Source organism: Equus caballus, chromosome 4 (assembly GCF_041296265.1).
Source record: "Equus caballus isolate H_3958 breed thoroughbred chromosome 4, TB-T2T, whole genome shotgun sequence".
NCBI classification, from domain to species: Eukaryota; Metazoa; Chordata; class Mammalia; order Perissodactyla; family Equidae; genus Equus; species Equus caballus.
In genome coordinates this window covers 69,797,751-69,819,292 of record NC_091687.1, presented here as the reverse complement: position 1 = coordinate 69,819,292, position 21,542 = coordinate 69,797,751, and the positions used below count along the sequence as shown (strand labels likewise).

At 44.0% G+C, this 21,542-nt stretch overlaps 1 long non-coding RNA gene across 2 annotated transcripts; it reads left to right on the top strand.

The window, feature by feature from the left end:
• Positions 1-4,148: 4,148 nt before the first annotated feature.
• On the top strand, positions 4,149-8,744 carry LOC138923804 (uncharacterized). Of its 2 annotated transcripts, XR_011437935.1 has the most exons (3): positions 4,173-4,291; positions 5,477-5,667; positions 6,017-8,744. It is a non-coding gene; the product is annotated as an uncharacterized lncRNA (long non-coding RNA). The 2 variants fall into 2 exon arrangements; XR_011437936.1 differs by lacking the exon at positions 5,477-5,667 and having other exon boundaries at positions 4,149-4,291.
• Positions 8,745-21,542: the final 12,798 nt, after the last annotated feature.

Sequence of the window (21,542 nt, the reverse complement as noted above, 5' to 3'; positions counted from 1 at the left end):
ATCACTGAGCCACCCCATGGAGCTAAGAACGCCTACTCAGACAGTTACCTAAGACAGAAATTTCTAACTTACTTAAGACAATGTATTAGGGTGGAGATCTTTTTATTATGGCAGTCAAACCCGCACCTTAACTTCTGCAGTCTCTCAGTGGAATGACTACTTTAGGAGAGAACTCAGTAATGTCTCCTGAATCAGCCAGCCCCAGCCCTGAAAGAAGAGAATCCTGCAAATGTGCCGGATTTCTTTCCCTTCTTTCACTTGTCGGTCTCTGTCTCTCTTTTTGCATGAAAATGGATAAAAATAGGAAGGTACATTATAGGAGAGAAAACAAAGAAATGACAACTCTGAAGAGAAGGCAACTTTAAATTATCACTTGAGCCTGGTGGAAATAAAATGAAAGTGGACAGGGATGAGTAGACTGTGCCCCAGCTCAAAACTGTTCACAAGTCTTAATTTTAGTAAGCGTCCAGACTGCCCTTTCCCTGACTTCCACAGCTCATCAACAGAAACAATGAACCGCCATGGTGCCTCCCATGGGGCCTGTCTCTGATGCAACAGCTATTGGAAACACTGTTGCTGATGCTGCAACACTTTGTAATTTTGTACAGAAGTTGCGCAGTGATTGTCGCAATTTTTCCAAAGGTGAAAATAAGCTCAGAAGACATTAGTTTCTTTAATCAGTAAACTGACACGATTACTTGGTGCCTCCTTCATGGTGTTTCCTTGGTCACTGGTAAAGCCCAGGGGCAAATTTGTGTTCTTGGAGTGAGGCATAGAATATGGACATTCTTCTTGTTTATAAGGACCTGAGGCAAAGCAAGAAGGCATTAAGAAAAGGAGGAAAGATGGCTTTCCGGCCGGGTCCCAGGCTCCAGGGCCAAGTTTCTCAACCTTGGCATCGCTGACATTTTGGTCTGGATAATTCTATGTTGTGGGGCCCTGTCCTGTGCAATGCAAGATGTTTAGCGGCATCCCTGGCCTCTGCCTACCAGATGCCAGTGGCACTACCACCTCCCCAGTTGTGAAAACTAAAAACATCTCTAGACATTACAAAATGTCCACTGGGGTGCGTGTGCAAAATCATGCCTTCTTAAGAACCTTTGTTCTAGGGTCTGGCTCTAGGGAGAGAGGCAGTGGAATTAACACCTGAAGATGGTTTTTTGGTTTTGTTTTCCCTAAAAACATCAGCAAACAGTAGCATTGGGGAGCACACAATCTGTTTTGGGTCCAGTTGATAGAGTGAAGCTCAAAGGGTGAAAAAAATGTTCTGTTCTCTAACAGAAACCCAAAGAATATAGTCTCACCAAGAGCCCACTCTGAGGGCTGTAAGCAAGGGCAGTGAACATGCTGAGAAAGGAGCAGAGAAGAGGACAAAGATAAGAACAGGTGCTCTCCCACAACTAGAAGGACCTGCAACTAAGATATACAACTGTGTACAGGGGGGTTTGGGGAGATAAAGCAGAAAAAACAAAAAAAAGATTGGCAACAGTTGTTAGCCCAGGTGCCAATCTTTATTAAAAAAAAAAAAAAAAGAACAGGTGCTCAATAGTACCTTATTTAAGTCAATAATGGCTGTCTCATTCCTTTTTGCCAGTGATTGGTCTATGGATAGTATGTGATCCTGGGAAAATGTTCTTCCCTGATAATAGAGAGGTAGCTTGGGAGAAAGATCTCATTCTGCTGTCCTCTTCCTTTCCCACCCTATGCCAGGATGGAATGTTTGGAGTTGCAGCAGCCATTTTGCAACCAAGAGGCAACAACCAGTGATCAAAGTCTATTGAAAACCTATGCAGAGTCTGAGTTCTTGATGATATGGCTGAGCCAATGAACCAACCTGTAGACTGCCTGCTAAGTAAATAGTATATGTCCCTATGACTTTAGCCGGGTTAGCTGGGTTTTCTGTCATTTACAACCAAAGGTATTACTAATCAATGGAAATATTTTCAACTGAAACTAATAGAATACTCAACTAAAAGAAACTCATAAAGGGAAGGGGTATTTTTTCACCTAACAGGAAGTGCTGAAGAAGGTGGTTCCAAGGTTGGTTTGGTGGCCTTACAGTGTCAGAGCTCAATATTGCTGCCACAGCTGCAAATGTAATGTCCACACTCAAACTGTGTTTAAGACAAGAAAGAAAGAGAAATGTTTTCCTTGCCTATCCCTCACTTTTTATCAGGAGGAAAAAATTTCCCCTCAAACTCCTCTTAAACAAACTCATGGTCTCATTGGACAAAACCGGACCACATATGAAGACAGCCTGGGAGAGTGAGCACTTGGCAGTCCAGGTCCCTTCCAGAAGGGGTTCTTCTAGAGAGAGATTGGTGGGTCAGCTGAGGAGAGTTTCTGCCACAAAATAGTTGTGCATATCATATACCCCATTATCCGAAAATCAGTATGTCCCTACTGAGGCCTCTCGCCCCACTCCCTCCCTAATTGTCCTTATGCCACCAAAGTGGGTTGGCCCAGCTTTCACACACCAACAGGAGAGAGAACGAGAGCCAAACAGTTCAGTTCTGGTGGTTGTTCTCCCTGACACGTGATGTTGCTGTTGAAGACAGGTCCCCTAATAACGACACCAGCCATCCCTGCTGAGAAGACCCTTTGCTACCAGGGAAGCCTGTCCAGGATGCAGTGGTTCATCTAGGAAGACAATCACCCAACCTGAGCAGAGGGCCAACCAAGGATGCTCCAGCCACTGCTCCTGAAATGTCACCTCCAAGTGCTTGACCTCTTCCCAAGGCTCAAGTTTATCTCCGAAGCTCTGCGCCAGGGCCACTGGTCCCCTTCCTCTAAGTGAGCTCTCCTTTTTCCTGGAATAACCCACTTCCTATAGGAAGCTATGTGCTGTGACTTTCAGGGGCCCCAAAACACCTTTCCAGAGGCTACTCTCAGGCCTCCAAGAACACTCACAGCATTTGCTACACGGCGACATGGCCCATAATTTATTTTGCTGAAGAACAGAAAATAACAAAACTGGTTTAATCTCTCACGGGGCCTCCCCCCTACTACATAAACACATACGGTCCCAGAGTTTTATCCTTGTGAGAGATGCTGCCTCTGCCAGGGCACCTGCTGCATCAGGTGTAGATTTCCTGAAGGTCCGACCCGCATCCTCCCGTGTAGTTCTCTTTTGTGTCCTGCCCTGGAGTCTGGTGCAGCCTTCCAATCCATTCAGGACTGGCCCTTATGAAAAGTGAGGTCTGTGAATGAGCGCTCACTCCCCTGCTGGGACTTTTGGAAGCTTGTGTTTGTTTTCAGAAAGTGCTGGCTGATAGCTTTCTCATTGACAATAGAGAGCAATTTAGCATCATACCTAATCCTGGATTACTGACTTGGTTAATATTTCATGATGCCTATTAGCCATTTACATTTATAGAAACATGGGTCATGAAAAATTAAAGCTTTAATTGCTTTGGGTTTCCTTTTTTTTTTTTTTTTTAATTTTTTATGGTTGGGAATTTTCTTGGCTGAGCTGTCTTCCAAGTCTTGGGACCAGAATTACTCAAAAGAATCAGGGAATTTGGAGATACAGTTTGAAGACAGATTGATAGATAGCAAGACAAGGAGGAGAAGGAAACCACGAATATCATTGCTCAGCTCAGTGGTGAGGCTCTGGAATGAAGGAATGATCCAATATATCGCTTTTCTCTGTCAGCAAGGACAACTTTTTACCAGGAAGCAAAGGTTGAATCTATAATCACAGAATTTGGGGCATGAGGACAGGCCAACACTGGAAATCATGAAAAATGACACTTGAATAGCCTGGCCCCATGCACTGGTTTCTGTGGCAATGGCACTTTGGGTTCTTTTGCATTAATTAGACACATCAGATATGTTGAGGCCACAGGCATCAAATACATAAGACATGCAGTAGCTGGAATAGCAGCGGACAGGTTGGCCCAGCCCCAAGGGTCATCTGGGGAGCTAACCTGTGTGTTGGGGCTTCCTGGGCCAACAGATGCAGAGCTTGTTCCATGCCACTGCTGTCCTGAGAAATGAATGTTTGGTCTTTGGTGTTCTGTATCTCTATCATGGAACTGCTGCTCTTTATTTAGGGGGATGGGGTTTGTGTGTATTTGACTTGGCAATTTCAGACAAATGTTTGACATCGGTCTCTTGGCTCAGTCTCCCTGGGGGTGAATGGTCATGTGAGATTGGCAATTCTGAGGGTTTGGAAAGTGGTGCCTTCGGTTTCCTCTTCTGAGGACGTGGACTTATGGGGCTGCTGGGGCTCAGGGAAGAGGAGATCCGTGTTGCCCTTGTGCATAGGCCTGGAAATCAGCCTCGAAGGGTAAGTGGCACAGGAAGCAAGGGTGTGTGAGGCGGAAGGCGTGAGTTTGTGTGCATGGCAGACAGATATGTGAAAAGTGACCTTCTATCCCAAATATTAGAGCCACTCTCCCAGGCAAATCACTAACTCTCTAAACTCGTTGGTAAGGAGACAAAAGGACATAATTTTCTAAAGCCGACTTGAATTACAGCTGCAATATAACACATTTTTAGGTGAAAATAATTGTTTTACGTCACTTCAATTTAAACCATTTCACCATGGAAATTACTTAACTGAAAGTGAACATTACTTTTTAACCTCTAAATTAAGCAAAGCTTTATCAAAAATGCTTTGAACTGTGTAATATATAAGACTTGTCACAAGTTGTCACAGATTTATGTCACTGGTCATCCAGTGCTGTGGAAGAGAATGCAAGGATATACGTATAGTAAGCAAACCAGATATCGTGTCTCAAGGATTAATTTCTTTTTAAGCCCCACGTGCTTAAATTAAACCATTTTTCTGTGCTGCTGATTTTCAGAATTCCATAAAAGTCAAACACATAGACTTTACCTATTATAGCCAGCTTATTTTAGCATGTCACCATAAGAAATACTATTATTTACATTAATGATTTCTTGAATATATTTTCATAATATAGTACAGTGTTTAACTAAGAAGTGAAAGCACACATTTAGAACACAGCATTTTAGTTCTTGGTTAGTTTGAATTATTTCACCAGTTGATGTCCTTGACATGTGTAAAACAAGTTGATCCTCTAAATGGGCTGTGGACAGGAACTTGCTGGAATTGTGGTGAAATGAAGATGGTGAAGTATTTCATTGTGAAAATGCAGAAAACAAGTATATAGAAAACACATTTTAGGTGTTTTTGTTTTGTTTTGTTTTGAGCTAACATCTGCTGCCAATCCTCCTCTTTTTGCTGAGGAAGACTGGCCCTGAGCTAACATCCATGCCCATGTTCCTCTACTTTATATGTGGGACACCTACCACAGCATGGCATGCCAAGCGGTGCCATGTCCGCACCGGGGATCCGAAACTGTGAACCCCGGGCCACCGAAGCGGAACGTGCAAACTTAACGGCTGCACCACCGGGCCGGCCCCACATTCTAGGTGTTTAGAGAAACTGAATTTTGTTACTGTTATGCAGATCAGGCTCTGAAACGTTTATTATTTTTTTTAACAGAACATTGCCAGAAATGGCCTCATTGCCATGTAATGGAGAGTTACAGCTGCTAGCTCTTGTGTCCTCCCGAAAGACCCCATGCCTGTGCATGACCCACTCCTGACCTTCACTGCAATTCGATATTCTCCAAATAAAGGCTGACAGTCTGCCTTACATAATCACTGGATTCCAATTATTACGACACACAAGAGGTATCAAGAAAAATGAAGAAACACACAAAGATAGCAGTTGCAAAACAGAACCAAGGCAGCTCTCCCCTTATGTGCACTCGGTGCCACGTGCACAGAACACAGCCCTGTGAAAGGCTGGGTCGGGGTGGGCCTATTGGCAATGAGGAGGGCTCTCCCACAGCACCACTACTCAGGCCATTAGTGCAAACAAACACACACATTACTTTATTAGGAAATGTAAAACCCTCAAATCCAGGATATTGAAGTGAAAAACAACAACAACTGGCCATAGCAGCAAATTTCAACAAAACCGAAGGACACTGATGGGTCCAACTTAACTTCTCTGTCTACTTTCTCTCCATGCTTCCAGTCCGCGAGCTTGGATTGACAGGAAGATGCATGGAACGGATTCTGTCTCTTGCAGTGAGTCTGCAGCCCTGACAGGATGCCCAGGACAGCACCTCCAGTGCTTAAAACGAAAGCAAGCAGTTTGGAAGAGTAACTCCATCTCCTCTATTATCTGAAAACACTATGATGAGGATTAAGGTTAAAAACACACAAATATACCCTCACACTCCGGTTCACACAGAGGAGACAAAATTGGACTAGACCAATTAGTCGGTCTACAAGTGCTTGTTAGCCAACTGCCAAAAATTACAAAGGAGAAGAAATGATTTTATTTCTTGAGTTGGAGATGTTTCCTTATTATTTTAGTTTCCAATGTATGGACTCCTGAAAGTGGTCGTGTTCCCATGATGTCACTGACCTTGCCTGAGACTTTTCAGAAGTTCTTTTCTTCAGTATCAATGTTTGTATTGTTGCATTGTACACTTGGAAGATGAGGAAATTTCACAGGAACATGCAGAGGTTTACTCAGAAAAACGTTTATGGTGTGTCTGTAGTACAAACAGCAAGATAACCTCAGCATCTGTCAAAAACGAAAAAAAAAAGACAGCTTGCTTTCCACGAATCCTCTTGGATGCTGTGTCTCCATGGCTTCCAGGAGTAAAGGTCAAAAGGCAAAAACAAATAGTTTCTGCAAGGAGGCCAGAGAAGGAGTGGACTGTTGTACTGGGAGGAGACACAGGAAGTCTGCGCTGAGGGGCCCACCCGCACACATCAACAAGTGGGGGAGCCACACTCCTAGGGCCCCTCAGCCATGCTGAGTGAAAATATCCCTCTTTGCAGCCAGACTTGGCTCACCCAAGGCTACAGTGAGGTGAAGAACTCCTGAGAAATGAAGAATCAGACTCAGCTGAGGTGCTGCATCCAAGGTCATGACTGTACAAGCTGTTCCCCAGGCCACGCACATTGGGATCATCCACGCCCCACTCTGCTCCCGTCCACTTCCATGCCTGGACCCTCAGTGCATCAGTCTGTTGGAGTTGCCTTAACGAGGTACTGCAGACGGGGTGGCTTACACACGAAGTGTATTGTCTCACAATTCTGGAGGCTGGAAGTCCAAAGTCAAGATTGGCAGGACTGGTTTCTTCTGACTCCGTCCTCCTGAAAGACCTCATGTGTGTGAAGGACGCTTGGGGTCATTCCCTGGCTTGTAGATGGTCTTCTTCTCCCTGTGTCTTCACACTGTTTTTCCTTTATGTGTGACTGTGTCCTAATTTCTTATAAAGACATCGGTCACATAGGATTAGAGCTCACCCTAACAGCCTCATTTTAACCTGATTATTCCTTTAAAGGCCCTGTCTCCAAACACAGTCACTTCCGAGGTACTGGGAGTTAAGACTACAACATGTGGAATTGGGGGGGAGCACAATTCAGCCCATCACACTGTAGTAGTAAACTTTTGACTTTCTATCTCTTCCTGCTGTCTTTTTCTTTAACAATCATTATATTTTAAAGTGAAAATGATTCTCCACTTTTATGTATCCTCTATTGACTTTCTACTCTACAGGGTGAAAATTGAATTCTCTTATACTCTCTTCACACCCTTTACCCTCCCCCCAATCTCCTGATAAATGAGTGCAATTTAAAAATTAAATCAATACTCAGCATTTCTATTATATGTTTGCAAATATTCTCCACAACTGAGCCTGGTGGAACAATACAGTCATTTCTCTTCATGTCCCTTTTTTTTTTTTTTTTTTTTTTTTTTTTTTTTTTTTTTTTAGTTTCCTAGAGTTAATAAGTGCTTCTTCTTCTTCTTCTTTTTTTTTGAGGAAGATTAGCCCTGAGCTAACTACTGCCAATCCTCCTCTTTTTGTTGAGGAAGACTGGCCCTGAGCTAACATCCATGCCCACCTTCCTCTACTTTATACATGAAACGCCTACCACAGCATGGCTTTTGCCAAGCGGTGCCACGTCCACACCCGGGATCCGAACTGGCAATCCCCGGTCCTCCAAGAAGCGGAACATGCGAACTTAACTGCTGTGTCACCGGGCCGACCCCTTCTTCTTCTTTTTTAATTGCAGGCTTTCTCCCTGAGCCCTCTGCCTCCTGATCTGGTCCACACTGGTTGTCCCTTCCCATGCCTGCTGCACAGCATTCTCCCAGGGGACTCCTTTCACCTGCTGTCCCACGTTGGTACCTCTGTTTTCTGGAGCCCATGTCTCAGCTCTTTCTTGGTTTCCTCCCTGACCTTTCACTGGCGCCCCCTCAGCAACACTGAAGTTTGGATTTCTCTGCTCTGTGGAAGCGATTTCCCCTCATCCAATGGCCTACCGCTCAGCTCCCTGAACTTGGTTGATCGCTTTTATTTGCGATTCCTCTACTCTCCCATTCCTTTGTTCTTTGAGTTTACCCTTAAAACAACTCCTTACTGTCATATTAAGTGGTTTCCAAAGGAGAAAACATAGACATATGTGCTCACTTTTCCTTGTTTAATTTATACCTTATCTCCTTAACTCCCAAATTTGAGATGGGCCATAATTCACCTCCTTTAGGAGATTTTCCTGCTAATATAATCTGACCAGATCTAATTGCCTCTTTTCTCTGCGTATCTTCATGATAGGAGTGCTCAGTCTGTCAGTGAGTTTACCTGGCTCTGCCCGATGGATTTGCGCCTAGAGAGCTACCTAGACTCCCAGTTCCTCTTTTTGTAAAAAAATAAATGAATAAATAAACTTTTGATTTTAGAAAAGTTTTAGTTTTATAGAAAAATTGCAAAGATAATACAGAAAGTTCCTATATACTCCACATCCAGTTTCCTTTATTATTCACATCTAACATCTTATGGCTTGGTACATTTGTTAATGTTAATGAACCAAGTAACATTAATGAATGAATGAACCAGTATTGATACATTATTATTACTTTGTTCCTATAGCCTTAGCATTTTTCTAATGTCTTTTTTGTTTCAGAATCTCTCCCAGGATCTCATGTTACATTTAGTCGTCAAGTCTTCCTAGGCTTCTCTTAGCTGTGACAGTGAACCCCCACTTTTTAGGAAATGAATCCAGACACACTTTGGGCAATAGAAAGAGGCATTCTAAAGATGTATTGACAAGTTTCATTGTGAGAAATTCACAGCCAGAGAGAGAAATAGTGCTAAAGGAAAAGATCTCTTCAAATATGTACTCAAGAGTGCCCGGAGCAGAAGGAGGGGAGGATAGGATTCATAGCCAGGTTAGAGAAGGAGAGAAGGCAGACCTACCAGGCAGGAGGACCCCTGCTGGCCAACTTGAAGAGGTTCCCTTTTGCCAAAGAGGCAATTTGAACTTCAACAAGAATAATAATTGAAATAAACTGGAACCCATCTAGTATGCTTAAATACATGAGTTCATAATTGTATTTCTAAAAGTAGGTGGTCACCCTGAGAGTATGATAGAGAAGTAATTCACTATCTCGAAAAGTGATAAAAGGAAAGAATAAAGCATTTCCCTTGCCTTTCCTGTATGAAGGGTACCACGGCATGACCAAATTGTAGGTGAGGGGAAAGCATCTTTTCCTAAAGCATTTCAACAACCAAATAAAAAAGAAATGATAGAATTAGACTGTCACCATTTTTCAGTCCCTGATGAATTAATAGATCCAGACACTGATCACCATTGTCAAGTGGCCAACAACGTGAAAGGGAGGGAGGAAGGAGGAGGGGGGAGGGGAGAAAGAGAGGGAGAGAGAGGAGAGAGAGAGAAGAAGGAGGAAGAGGAGGAGGAGGAGAAGAAGGAAGAGGAGGAGGAGGGGGAAGAGGAAGAAGCAGAGGAAGGAAGGAGGAGGGGAAGGGACAGGAGGGAGAGAAAACCAGACATTATGTGCCTCCCGTTGAAAGAACACACCACCTATAGTCTTGCCAAAGGGATTGGAAATGAAACCCCTGATTTCAGCTGCCAGCTTTTAGGAAATACAGAGCACAGAGGAACATGTTGAACTGCACCATGAGTATGCAATCAGCAAAATCCAGACTGTGAGAAACTCTACAGGTTAAACACCTCTCTGTTTTAAAGAGATGGAAGGGGAACCTGTAAATCTAATGAGATTTAAAACACATAACCGATGTTTTTAAGTGGCAAGATGAAAATATAGAGACTAGGAATGCATGACCGAGTGATTGAATTATAAAGAAACACCAATAAGTGATAACTCTAAAAGTCAGGAGAGTGTTTACTTTCAGGGGAGGGAAGGAGTTGAGAAGGTGTGGAAGGGCTTCTGGGGTGACTGGCAAAGCTCTATTTCATGACCTGGGTAGTGATTAATGGGCGTTCACCTTATAACTCATGAAGCTATACATTTATTTTATGTGGTTTTCTACATGTCTTTTGTTTTATAACTTTTTAAAGTTGTAGGGGGAGAGGAGAGAGAGAGAATTATACAGTCTTTTCTTCCTCCAGAACTTCCATTCATTGCAATGATGGTCTCAGGCATTTGGGGGTCCTGAATGCTGTCCAGAGTCTTCTAAGAACATTTTAATATTTCTAGGGTTTTTTAACATGAAGTGCATTGTATTGCATTCCTGTATACTAGAAAGTGGTAATTCTAAGCATAGTGAGTTAGAAGAAATGGCAATGGAGGTCTCTGTGCCACCTCTCATGGGTGAAGTCACCTGTCAGCCACGTGAGGAATGCAGGTTCTGAGAAGTCAACACTTTTTCTCAGTCCTCTTTATCTTCCTCATGCTCAGATCTCAAGAACTGTTTGCTAACTGAAAAATTACAAAATATCATAGCAGAAAGGGTCTCAGAGTTCACCCGGTCAAGTATTTCTCTTTTTTCTTTTTTTTTTTTTAAAGATTTTATTTTTCCTTTTTCTCCCCAAAGCCTCCTGGTATTTTTTTTAGTTGTGGGTCCTTCCAGTTGTGCTGTGTGGGACACCGCCTCAGCAGGGCCTGATGAGCGGTGCCATGTCCGCACCCAGGATTCGAACAAGCGAAACCCTGGGCTGCTGAAGCAGAGCGCACGAACGTAACCACTCAGCCATGGGGCGGGCCCCAAGTATTTCTTAAAGTGTGCCCCCCGAGACTCCCCTGCACCAGCATCTCTGGGGGCTCATTTAGAATGCAGACCTGCCCCCACTCCAGACCTGCTGAAGTCAGGCCGGACTCAACTTTACATAAGTTCCCTCGGTGACTCTGGCACTTACTGAAGTTCGACGCTCATGGGTCTAATCCAGCCCCCATCTGTTTATCAGATGAGGAAATAGCGTTTCAGAAAGGAGAGGTAACTTGACAAATCGTTGTGCAGCAAATTGGCACAAGACCAGGACTAGAGCCTCGCTTCCCCCTTCATCCCAGACTGTTCACTGATCCCCTCCCTCCTTCAAACATATAATGCCCAGGAGGTAACAATTTTGAGTGAAACAGACTTTTTGGCCCTACCATCTAACAGATGAGACCAACCCTAATTTTTTAAAGTCACAGGATGTATAATTACAGACCATGATATGTTCTGAGAGAAAAGTGCAGGCATGTCACCCTGTCCAGGAACACAGGACTGACTTCTATGAAGAGGTGACATTCAAGCTGAGATGTGAGGTTGTGGGGGAACCCTTCCAAGCAGAAGGGAAAGCTCTGAGGTCAGAGGGAATTTGGCTCAGTCAAGGAACTCAGAGAAGTCCAAGGTACTCAGGGCTCAAGCCTGAAGGAACATGGAGGTGACATTCCCCAAGCTCTCCTGGAATCACCGTGTCCCCATCTGTGTTTTGGATGGCAGTTCTCAAATCAGGCTGTGCATCCGAATCGTCTTGGGAACTTAAGATTTCTGCCCCTGCCCAATAGTGTGATTTAGCAGGACTGGGATAAATCCCAGGAATTTGTACTTTTTAAAAAGCTCCTCCATTTATTCTGATGTGGAACCAGGTTAGGGAACATCTGGCCCAGGAGATTTGAGGAGAGTGGAAACTGTTGAGGTTAAGTGATGCACTGGCTTTGAAGTCCTCCTCAGACCCTCGATGTGCTGATTTGTCAGGTGGCAATAGAAATACCTGCTTCATGGGATTGGAGCAAGGTTACACCAGAGAATATCTGCAAAGAACCAGCTCAGGCCTTGCTACCTTGCTACCCTGGTATGTGCTCAATATATAGTGACTATAATTAAACCCAGGCCTCTGGTTTCTATGAGGGCTATTTTTAGACGGAAGGATTATTTTTATCACTCTACAAAATACCCAATTGTTTTGGGGAACTGCGCTGCACTCCTCCTGAATCCAGAGCATATCTGTTCCTTCCACCCCCTGCCCCTACTGAGAGCAGGAGAGTTAGGGTCAAGTCTGTTTTAAATCTCTACTCCACCCCCAACCCCTGCAACGCTCTATTCCCAGCTGGCCATATGGGTGAATAATCTTTTCCCTAAAAATAGACTGCAGGCACGGGCTCCGTCCGGGCTGGATTTCACCTCTTGTTTTTAAGACTGTCAATCTGGCAACCAGTACTGAGGCTAAATTATCTTCTTGGAAATCTTAAATGATGAGAGGAAGGCCTTACGAGTATGAATTCTTGACGTAACAGTTATGTGGCAAAATCTCCAGACCTGAAAAATTGAGCAAGAGATTTATTTGAACCATGACTATTTATTCTTGCAAAATAAGCATCGGCTCTAGGTCTATTTCAGCGGGAAGGCAACACCAAGACCCTGTAGTACAACAAATGATTAGAGAGGGAGAAATAGGAGATCAGAGTTTGCTTCTTGATATTGTCAAAGGTATTTTCAGGTTTAATGTCTAATGCCTTCATTCTTAAAGTAGAGAGCAAAACAGAGTATAAATTAAAAGGGAGGCAGGGAGGATGTAAGTGATGGGGAGACGGAGTAAAAAGCCAAAAGGAAAAATGGGAATGTCTGAGGTCGAGGTTTGCTTGTCACTTCTCTCTCTGGACCACTGACTGCTTCAGGTTCTCCCCAGCTATCTCCCTAACTGATCCAGGCTTTCCCATGCTGGGCCCTCTTTTAGGTCAGCTTCACCCCAAAATATGGGCCTAGGTCCCTTCCTTTATTCTCTCAAACATAATTGACACAAGACAATTGTGTTGGGCAAACTTTACTGAAGGATTAGGGCGACATAAGAGGATTCCGATGCAGAACAGGAAAACTTGAAAACTTGACTGTCAGATTCCACCCAGTGTCCCTGGAGACAAGCAGCCTTGTCCAGCCACAAGGGGGCCCTCTACTGGCTGTTCCTCTTCTTGGCTCTAGCCTGCCACCATATTGCATTCCTTCCACCCCAGGAATGTGATGAACCCAGCTATATTGAACTTAACTATATTTCAAATGAGTATTATAACCACATTGAAGGTGTTGGAGAAGGAAAGAACTAACCTAAGTTACTTCAGAAAACAGTATTTTGATGAAGATGGTAGTAAGGCTGAAGACAAAAAGAACTTCATATAAATGCTGTAGCCTAGCATTATTAAATGTGTTTCTCACGGGGGCATGGGTTAGCAATTCTGAAAGTACTTTATGTGTGTACTAGGACTGAACAAATACATAACTGCATTGTGAATAATTAGAGCCAGCCTTCTTACTGTCAGAGAAAAATATTACAAACAGAGAAAGGCAGGAAGGTATAACAAAGCTGGTGGTATTGCACTAGAATTGGCAGTACCACTATGAAATCATGCTTTAAATAAAACAGCTTTACTGAAGTGTTAACTGACAAACAAAAACCCGTATATATTTAAAGTGTACAATTTGGTAAGTTTTGACAGTATATATCCACGAAACCATCACCACAAGCAAGATAGCAACTATATCCATTACTCCTCCAAATTTCTTCATACCCCTTTGTATGCCCTCCCTGCCACCTCTCCCTACTCTTACAACATGACCATCCCCCATCCATAAGCAATCACTGATGTGTTTTCTCTCACTCTAGATGTGTCTGCATTTTCTAGAATTTCACATAAATGCAATCGTATTCTGTATGGTTCCTTTTACTCATGGTAAGTATAGCATGTATCAATAGTCCACTCCTTTTTACTTCTGAGTAGTATTGCATTGTACGGATATATGTATGTTTATCCTTTCCTATTGCATATTTGGGTTGTCTTTAGTTTTTAGCTATTACGAATGAATCTGTTGTAAGCCTTCATGTACAAGTCTTTGTACAGATGTATGTTTTCATTTCACTTGGATAAACATCTTGGAGTAGAATGGCTGGATCATATGGTAGATATATGTTTAACTTTTTAATAAACTATGAAACTGCTTTCCAAAGTGAGTGTACCATTTCACATTCATACCAGCAGCACATGAGAATTCCAGTTCCTCCACATCCTCACCAACACAATATGGTCAATCTTTGTAGTTTTAGCCATTGTAATAGATGTGTAGTGGTCTCATTGTGGTTTTAATTAGCATTCCCCTAATGACTAACAATGTTGATCACTTTTTCATGTGTCATGCTTGCTTTCTGTATCTCTTCTTCTCCTTGTAGTATCTGTTAAAATATATTCCTCATTTAAAATTTTTGTATTGTTTAATTGTTGAGTTTTAAGAGTTCTTTATATATTCCGATTATTAGTCCTTTATCAGATATATGGTTTGTAAACATATTCTTTCAGTGTGTGGCTTGTGTTTTCATTCTCTTGGCAGTATTTTTCAAACAGCAGAAGATTTTAATTTTGATAAAGACTAATTTATCCAAGTTCTTTTTTATGGATTATGCTTTTGGCATGATATCAAATAAATCCTTGACTAACCCAAGTTCAAAAAGATTTTCTCCTGAAAATTTTATAGTTTTAGGTTTTACGTTTAGGCCCATATTCTACCTTGAATTAATTTTTATATATGGTGCAAGATATGGATTGAAGGGTTTTTTGGGGTTTGGTTTTTTTGGCATATGGAGATCTAATTGCTCTGGTATCTTTTGTTGAAAAGATCATTCATTTTCCATTGAATCACCTTTCACCTTGGTTGAAAATCAGATGTCCACATATGTGTTGATCAAACTCATAGTTTAAATATATATGACAGATAGATATAGAAATAAATATAGATGTTTATATACGTGTGTTAGTATACATCCAGATCTTTCCTGGCCTGTCCTCTAAGATGGGCTAGAAGCAATGATATACTGGTGGCAATGAATGGATCCAGCTCCTAGAAACTGGTTTTAAAAACAATTCTCCATTAAAAGCAAACAGAGCTCTTTGGAGAAGTGGTTGATTCCTGGGCTAGGTCAGGAAAAATACAAGATGAGTATGGTACTAGGAAATAAGGAAGTACTTGGAAAAAGACTATGGCATGTCAAAAAGACTTAGTATCCACCCTGTAGGAGCACCCAACGGCCAAAGATGGAACAATTTGATCAACAAAGTAAATACTGATTGTATTGGATTATAACCCATCTGTGATGGCTACTTTTGTGTGTTAACTTGGCTGGGCCATGGTGCCCAGATATGTGATCAAATAGTATTCTAGATGTTTCTGTGCAGGTATTTTTGGATAGGACTAACATTTAGATCAGTGAACTTTGAGTAAAGCAGATTACGCTCCATAGAGTGAGGGAGCCACATCCAATCAGTTGAAGGCCTGAATAGATCCAAAGGCTGACCTCCCCTGAGCAAGAGGGAATTCTGCCAGCAGAGGCCCTTCAGACTTGAACTGCAACATCAGCTTTTCTCTGGTGTTATGGACTGTATGTTTTTGTCCCCCCAAAATTCATATGTTGAAAGCCTAACTCCCAATGGATGCAATTAGCTGGTGGGGCCTTTGGGAGGCAATTAGGTTTAGGTGAAGTCATGAGGATGGAGCCCCCATGACAGGATTAGTGTCCTTGTAAGGAGAGAAAGAGACTAGAGCTCATTCTCTGGGCCTCGTGAGGATACAGCAAGAAGGCAGCTGTCCACTAAGCCAGGAAGGAGGCTCTCACCAGACACGATCTGCCAGAGCCTTGATCGTGAACTTCCTAGCTTCCAGAAGTGTGAGAAATCACTGTTTGTTGTTTAAGCCACCCAGTCTACAGTATTTTTGTTATATCAGCCTGAACTGATTAAGATGCCTGGGTCTCCAGCCTGTCAGTCCACCCTGTAGATTTTGGACTTGCCAGCCTCCATAACCACATGAGCCAATTCCTTAAAATAAATTTCTCTGTATGTATATGTATCTGTGTATATATATATATATATATATATACACACACACACATCCTATTGGTTCTGTTTCTCTGGAGAACCCTGACTAGTACACCATAGAATAACGCAAATGCCCATGACTACATACTGATATAAATAAACAGTTAAATAAATAAATAGGGGCAGAACGGACATCTCCTTAGTACAGAGGCATTCCAATTAATAAATTAAGAAGGAAGGAGGGAAATACAAGTTACTCTTTGGCAAACACTACAGGAACGATTGCTGCAGGTAACATCCACCGAAAGATTCCAAAATCAGGAGGTGAACATTTGTACAGTTTCACAGCAGGTCCCTCAAGATATTTATCAGTTACAAAGGGGAAATAGTAACTTGAGAGTGGAGAAGCCCAGCCAATACAACCTTAATCATGTGATAAAGATGAATATAACTGGGAATAAGACATGTTGACATCATGTACCCCCTATATGACTCAGTGAGAAGAGCACATGGCTTCTGTGGAATTCTTGTCAAAAATACACGGCCACAGTCTAGTCAGGTGAAAGCATCAGACAAACCCAAATTGAGAGATTTTCTATAAAATAACTGACCACCATTCTTTAAAACTGTCAAGGTTTTAAAGACAAAGAAAGACTGAGGAGGGGGCTGGCCCCGTGGCCGAGTGTTTAAGTTCGCGTGCTCAGCCACAGGCGGCCCAGTGTTTCCACGGTTCAAATCCTGGGCGTGGACATGCCACTGCTCATCGAGCCACGCTGGGGTGGCATCCCACATGCCACAACTGGAAGGACCCACAGCTAGGAGTATGCAGCTATGTACCGGGGGGCTTTGGGGAGAAAAAGGGGGAAAAAAAAAAGATTGAGGAATTATCACAGATTGGAGGAGTCTAAGAAGACCCAACAACTAAATGTAATATGGAATATAAATTGGATCCTGGAACAGAAAAAGGATATTAGAAGAAAAACTGGTGAAATTAAAATAAGTTTTGTTGTTTAGTTTATGGTATTGTACTAATGTTGATTTCCTGGTTTTGATCATTGTAATGTTGCTATCAAAACTGCTAACATTGGAGAAGCTGGGGGTAGGGTATACATAAGCTTTCTGTACTTCTTTTTGCAATGTTTGTGTAAGTATATAATTATTTCAACATAAAACAGTTTAAAAAGCAGAGAAATAAGATGAGTCCCCAAGCAACATCTTCGTTAACGGTCCAAGTGGAGAGAGCTTTGAAATAATTGGTTTGAGCTGTAGCAATCTGAGGGGAGTTAGGAGGCGGAAATTTTTGCTTTGTAAAGACCGCAGGCCTCTGCCCAGGTTGTCGCTCCAGAACTTAGCATCCTGCACACCTTCTTGCTCAGTTAGACCAGACCATGAAGATCATAAGTACCAAGAAACGTGCGCCAGCCGTCTGTGGCTCTGTCAGGACACCATTTCTCCAAAGCCATTTTGAGGATGCTCATTTCTCATCCCCCTCCCCAGATCCCACTCCCAGTCACACAGGCAAATGGCAATTATTTGGAGAGTTTTCCCTCTTCCTCTTCTTTTTTAAACATACTAGCCCTCACTCTATCTCCCTGTCCTGGCCAGTGCCACCTCATGACTCAACCAGAAATGGAAACAGTTCACATGTCTTGCCTTCAGAACCTGTAACCCTTGACATTCTTTCAACATTTTCTAAACAGCGTGGCAAAGGAGTGTAAGTGGATGTCGAAAGGTCTCCTGACCCCCTAAAGCAGAGGCGTGCTAGTAATGTTCAAAAACCAGCTATCAAAAAAAACCCCTGATTTGTAGCATTTGCCAATTTCTATGGTGTAAACACTCCCACCATGGCAGATTTGAAGCTACCAAGACAATATCACTGAATGGGGCGTTGAGAAGAGATGTTGTGGCACTGGCTCAACCAGTGAAGCCAGCTCCAGCACTCCACTGCCTGGAGGTCTGGTAAGATCCCCTCCATCCTTTATAGAAGGTCAAAGCCCGTTCCAGGGTTCCTGCAGATGCCAGTCTTGCGTGTGGAGGGGTCTGAATTTCCTATTCTCAGGGCCATCTCAGGCTCTAGCGTCCTCATTCCACACATGCTGAATCTGCTCACTACATGGAAGTAGACAAGGACACACATCCCTTTCTGCAGTTTTTGCAGACAAACCACATTCATAAAAACAATTCTTTATTAAAGTTTCCAGTAGGTGTTGGGAGCACGTGGCCACACACAAGCATAAATTTGCCCTAGGCACTTCCAGTCATTTAGCCCCAGGCTCTCTCCCCATCTTGCTGACCCCCTGCCCCCTCCTCCCCTCCTCTCTGTCCAGTTGCCCACAACCCCACAGAGAGCAGCTGAGCCTCTCCCTTGCTGTCCCAGCTGACACTCCTGCTCTTCTAGCCTTATTCTCAACCCATGATGTTTATAAAGGTATTTTAGCAAATAAAGGCCATTTCCTGTCTAAGAAAAATTTCTGTGTCTGCTATGAGCAATTCAATTCTATTAACCGCACATTCTTTGCCCTTTCTGAACCTCGGTGTTCTGATCTGTAAAATGGGGTACAATAATGAGAACTTGTAGTGGCACGGCAAACTAGAAATGAGATCACATATATATCCCCCCCAAAATTGCTAGTCTCCCACGATTCTGGTCCCTTTTGCCTTCTTGTCCCTGAACTTAGAGGACTGAACGTAACCTCCTTTTGTTGGCCAAAGATAGATGATGGGGAAGCCAGCCTGGGCAGCCTTTCTGCTACCCTCTTGAGCAAGGTCTGCCAGAGCTGGGAAGTTTTTCCCTCCCTGAAGCCCAATATCAAAAGTCAGGAGCAGATGGTAGGGCGGCTCTGTTGCGCTAAACTTGTACACAGTGAAAGGGCCTCAGACCCACAATACGTATCGAAACATCATCACTCCTTCATTCAACAGCACTGTGATCCCGCATGTGGTCAAAGGCATGGGTAAGACAGCTGCTGTATAGAGAGCTGGTTTTCTTAAAGGCACATTCTGGGCTCTTCTAGCTCTCACTGATATAGCCCAATATTTTATGGGATGTAGGTTCAAATCCCGGCCTCACCACTTAGCAGCTGTGTTGTTTTGGGCACGTCACTTCAATTTCTGACCTCCGTTTCCTCACCTTCAACTCCTCTCCACTTTCTAAAACTCCACATGGTCATTAAAAACCGTGCTGTCCCTTCCTCTACCTACCATTTTGTTGTGAATGTCCTGTGAGTTCTTTTTAGATACTTCCTAGATAATCCATCCTGCCTTTTCAATTCACCTGCAGCACAGAGGGCAATGCATGGCATCAGGTGAGCCCAGAGAAGGATGCAGCAAGAAGCAGGTGAGGGTGGAAGCATCAGTAACAGGACCTCCAGCAGCCTCTGCAGGACCCACGGGCGACTGCGTGTGGGGCCAGTGCTACATGTGTTACATCAGATCCTCCTGCAGCGCTGAGCAGCTCCAGTGGGTTGGGACTGAGCATCCAGAGGGTCAGCCAAGTCCACTGCTCTAGGCGGGGAAGGTGACACTGGGAATCCCAGCACCACTGGCCTGGCCCTTGCTGCTTAACAGACAAAGTTGGCTATCAAACCCAGCTCCATTTCTCAATACTGTACAATCCACTCAGAGACCCGGGAGAGGGGAGGCCAGGCAGATCCAGCTGTCAGGCCACTGGTTTTCAGCATAAAGGAAACTGCTCCTCTGCAAAAATCGTTAGTGAACTGATAACAATCTGTTGCCAAGGTAGCTATTCTTCCAAGACAGTCAAACAGAGAAATTACTCAGATAGTCAATAGTGATGTAATTTTGAACCCAGTGGCCATCTGGCATCAAGTCAAGAAGCACAGCCAAAAGCCCATGCACGTTTTTTTTTCTTTGCTTGCGATTTTCCTAAAAGAGCCCAGGCATGGGAACCTTGTCCACACCCCCCTGGCCCTTAGAGCCAGAGGGAGCAGCAGTATTTGTCATCATGCCTGGGAAAGAGAAGAGGCCCTTTGTGGAACAACTCGAGGAGAATCCCGTGCCAAAGTCTCCCTCTTCCAGCTCTTGTCAATGCTCCCTGCAGTGGGGAGCCCAGGGAACAGCCTGTCAGCTGTTTTCACGGCTGAGAAAGTCAGGCTTTCTGTCGCCTTGGCTGGGCCGAGGGACTTGGATCACTGGTCATCAGCCCAGGATTTACATAGAGAGGAGCAAAGAGGGATGGGAAACATCCGACCTTTCACTGATTGAGAATCAGGGCCCGGGAGCTGGAAGAGACCTTCACAGCCACCCCGCTCCCATGATTGATGAGAAACAGAGCCCAGCAAGAGTCGCACAGCCCTGTGTCGGGGACTCCTGCCTGCCCAGAGCCAGAAGGTCTGAGCACATCAGGCACCTAGCCTGGCGTCACTGTTTGCTACACAATCCCCAGCATCAGCCTCGCTCTGTCACCGGCTCCTCAGAGCAGCACTGCGATGTTCCTGACTCTGTCATCCCTCAGTCAAAGACTAGATTCATTTCCAAACTCCTCGTCCACCTCCATCCAGCTGCCCGGGCAGCCTGCTGCCCGCCAGCCCTTTCTAACTCAAGCATCAGTAAGGATCCAGATTCCTGGAGGAGCAATTCTGAACTCTTCAGGATATTACTTAAGCCCTGAGATAGTGGAAAGAGAACAGCCAGGCAAGGCCTTGAAATCCAACTCTGCTCCTTTCTCATACTTTATATTGGTCAAGGTACTTAATTTTTCTGAGCTTCAGTGACTTTATCAGTACAACGGCGACAATAATACATACTAGGAAGGTTTGAGGGATTAAATAAGAATCTATAGAGCATGCGCAGCATCGTGTCTGGCACACATTATACCCAGTAATTGGCAGCTGCACCTCTGGGATCTTCCAACTTCCCAGGCAGGCCCATCTCTGGCTGGGGCCCTGCAGGACCCTTCCCTCGGGCCATTTGCAGTCTGCTTTATTTGGTGATCCTGGCTGTAACTGCTTGTCATTCCAAGTAAAAGCGAGTCCTCAAATGTTTCCTGAAAACATACTGTGTGCAGGCCCGTGTTGAGTGCTGGGCATGCAGAAACCAGTCGCCTGCAGCTCCTGCCTCCGGGGTGCTCATGGCTGAATGAGAGGACAGAGAAATAAGTCAGGCACAGAGCAGCAACTTCACAGGGTGGAATGGATTATAGGTGAGGTACAAACATGGCCTGGAGAAGGCACGTGAAGGGTTGGGGTGCTTCCTGATTTATCTAAACTCTTCTCTTCTTCCAGCAGGAATCTAGTTCCCCTTCCCAGGCCCGAGATCTGAGGGCCTGGGCTGGGTGCAAGAGTGGCCCCGTTGGGCTCCGCAGAACGGAGCCAAGGCTTGACAGAAGGTGCCTGAGGGGAAGCTTGAATCAGGAACTAAGCAGACTCTCAGTCTTGGGCCGTGCTCCCAAGAAGCTGCCAAGAGCCTGAGGCAGGGATTC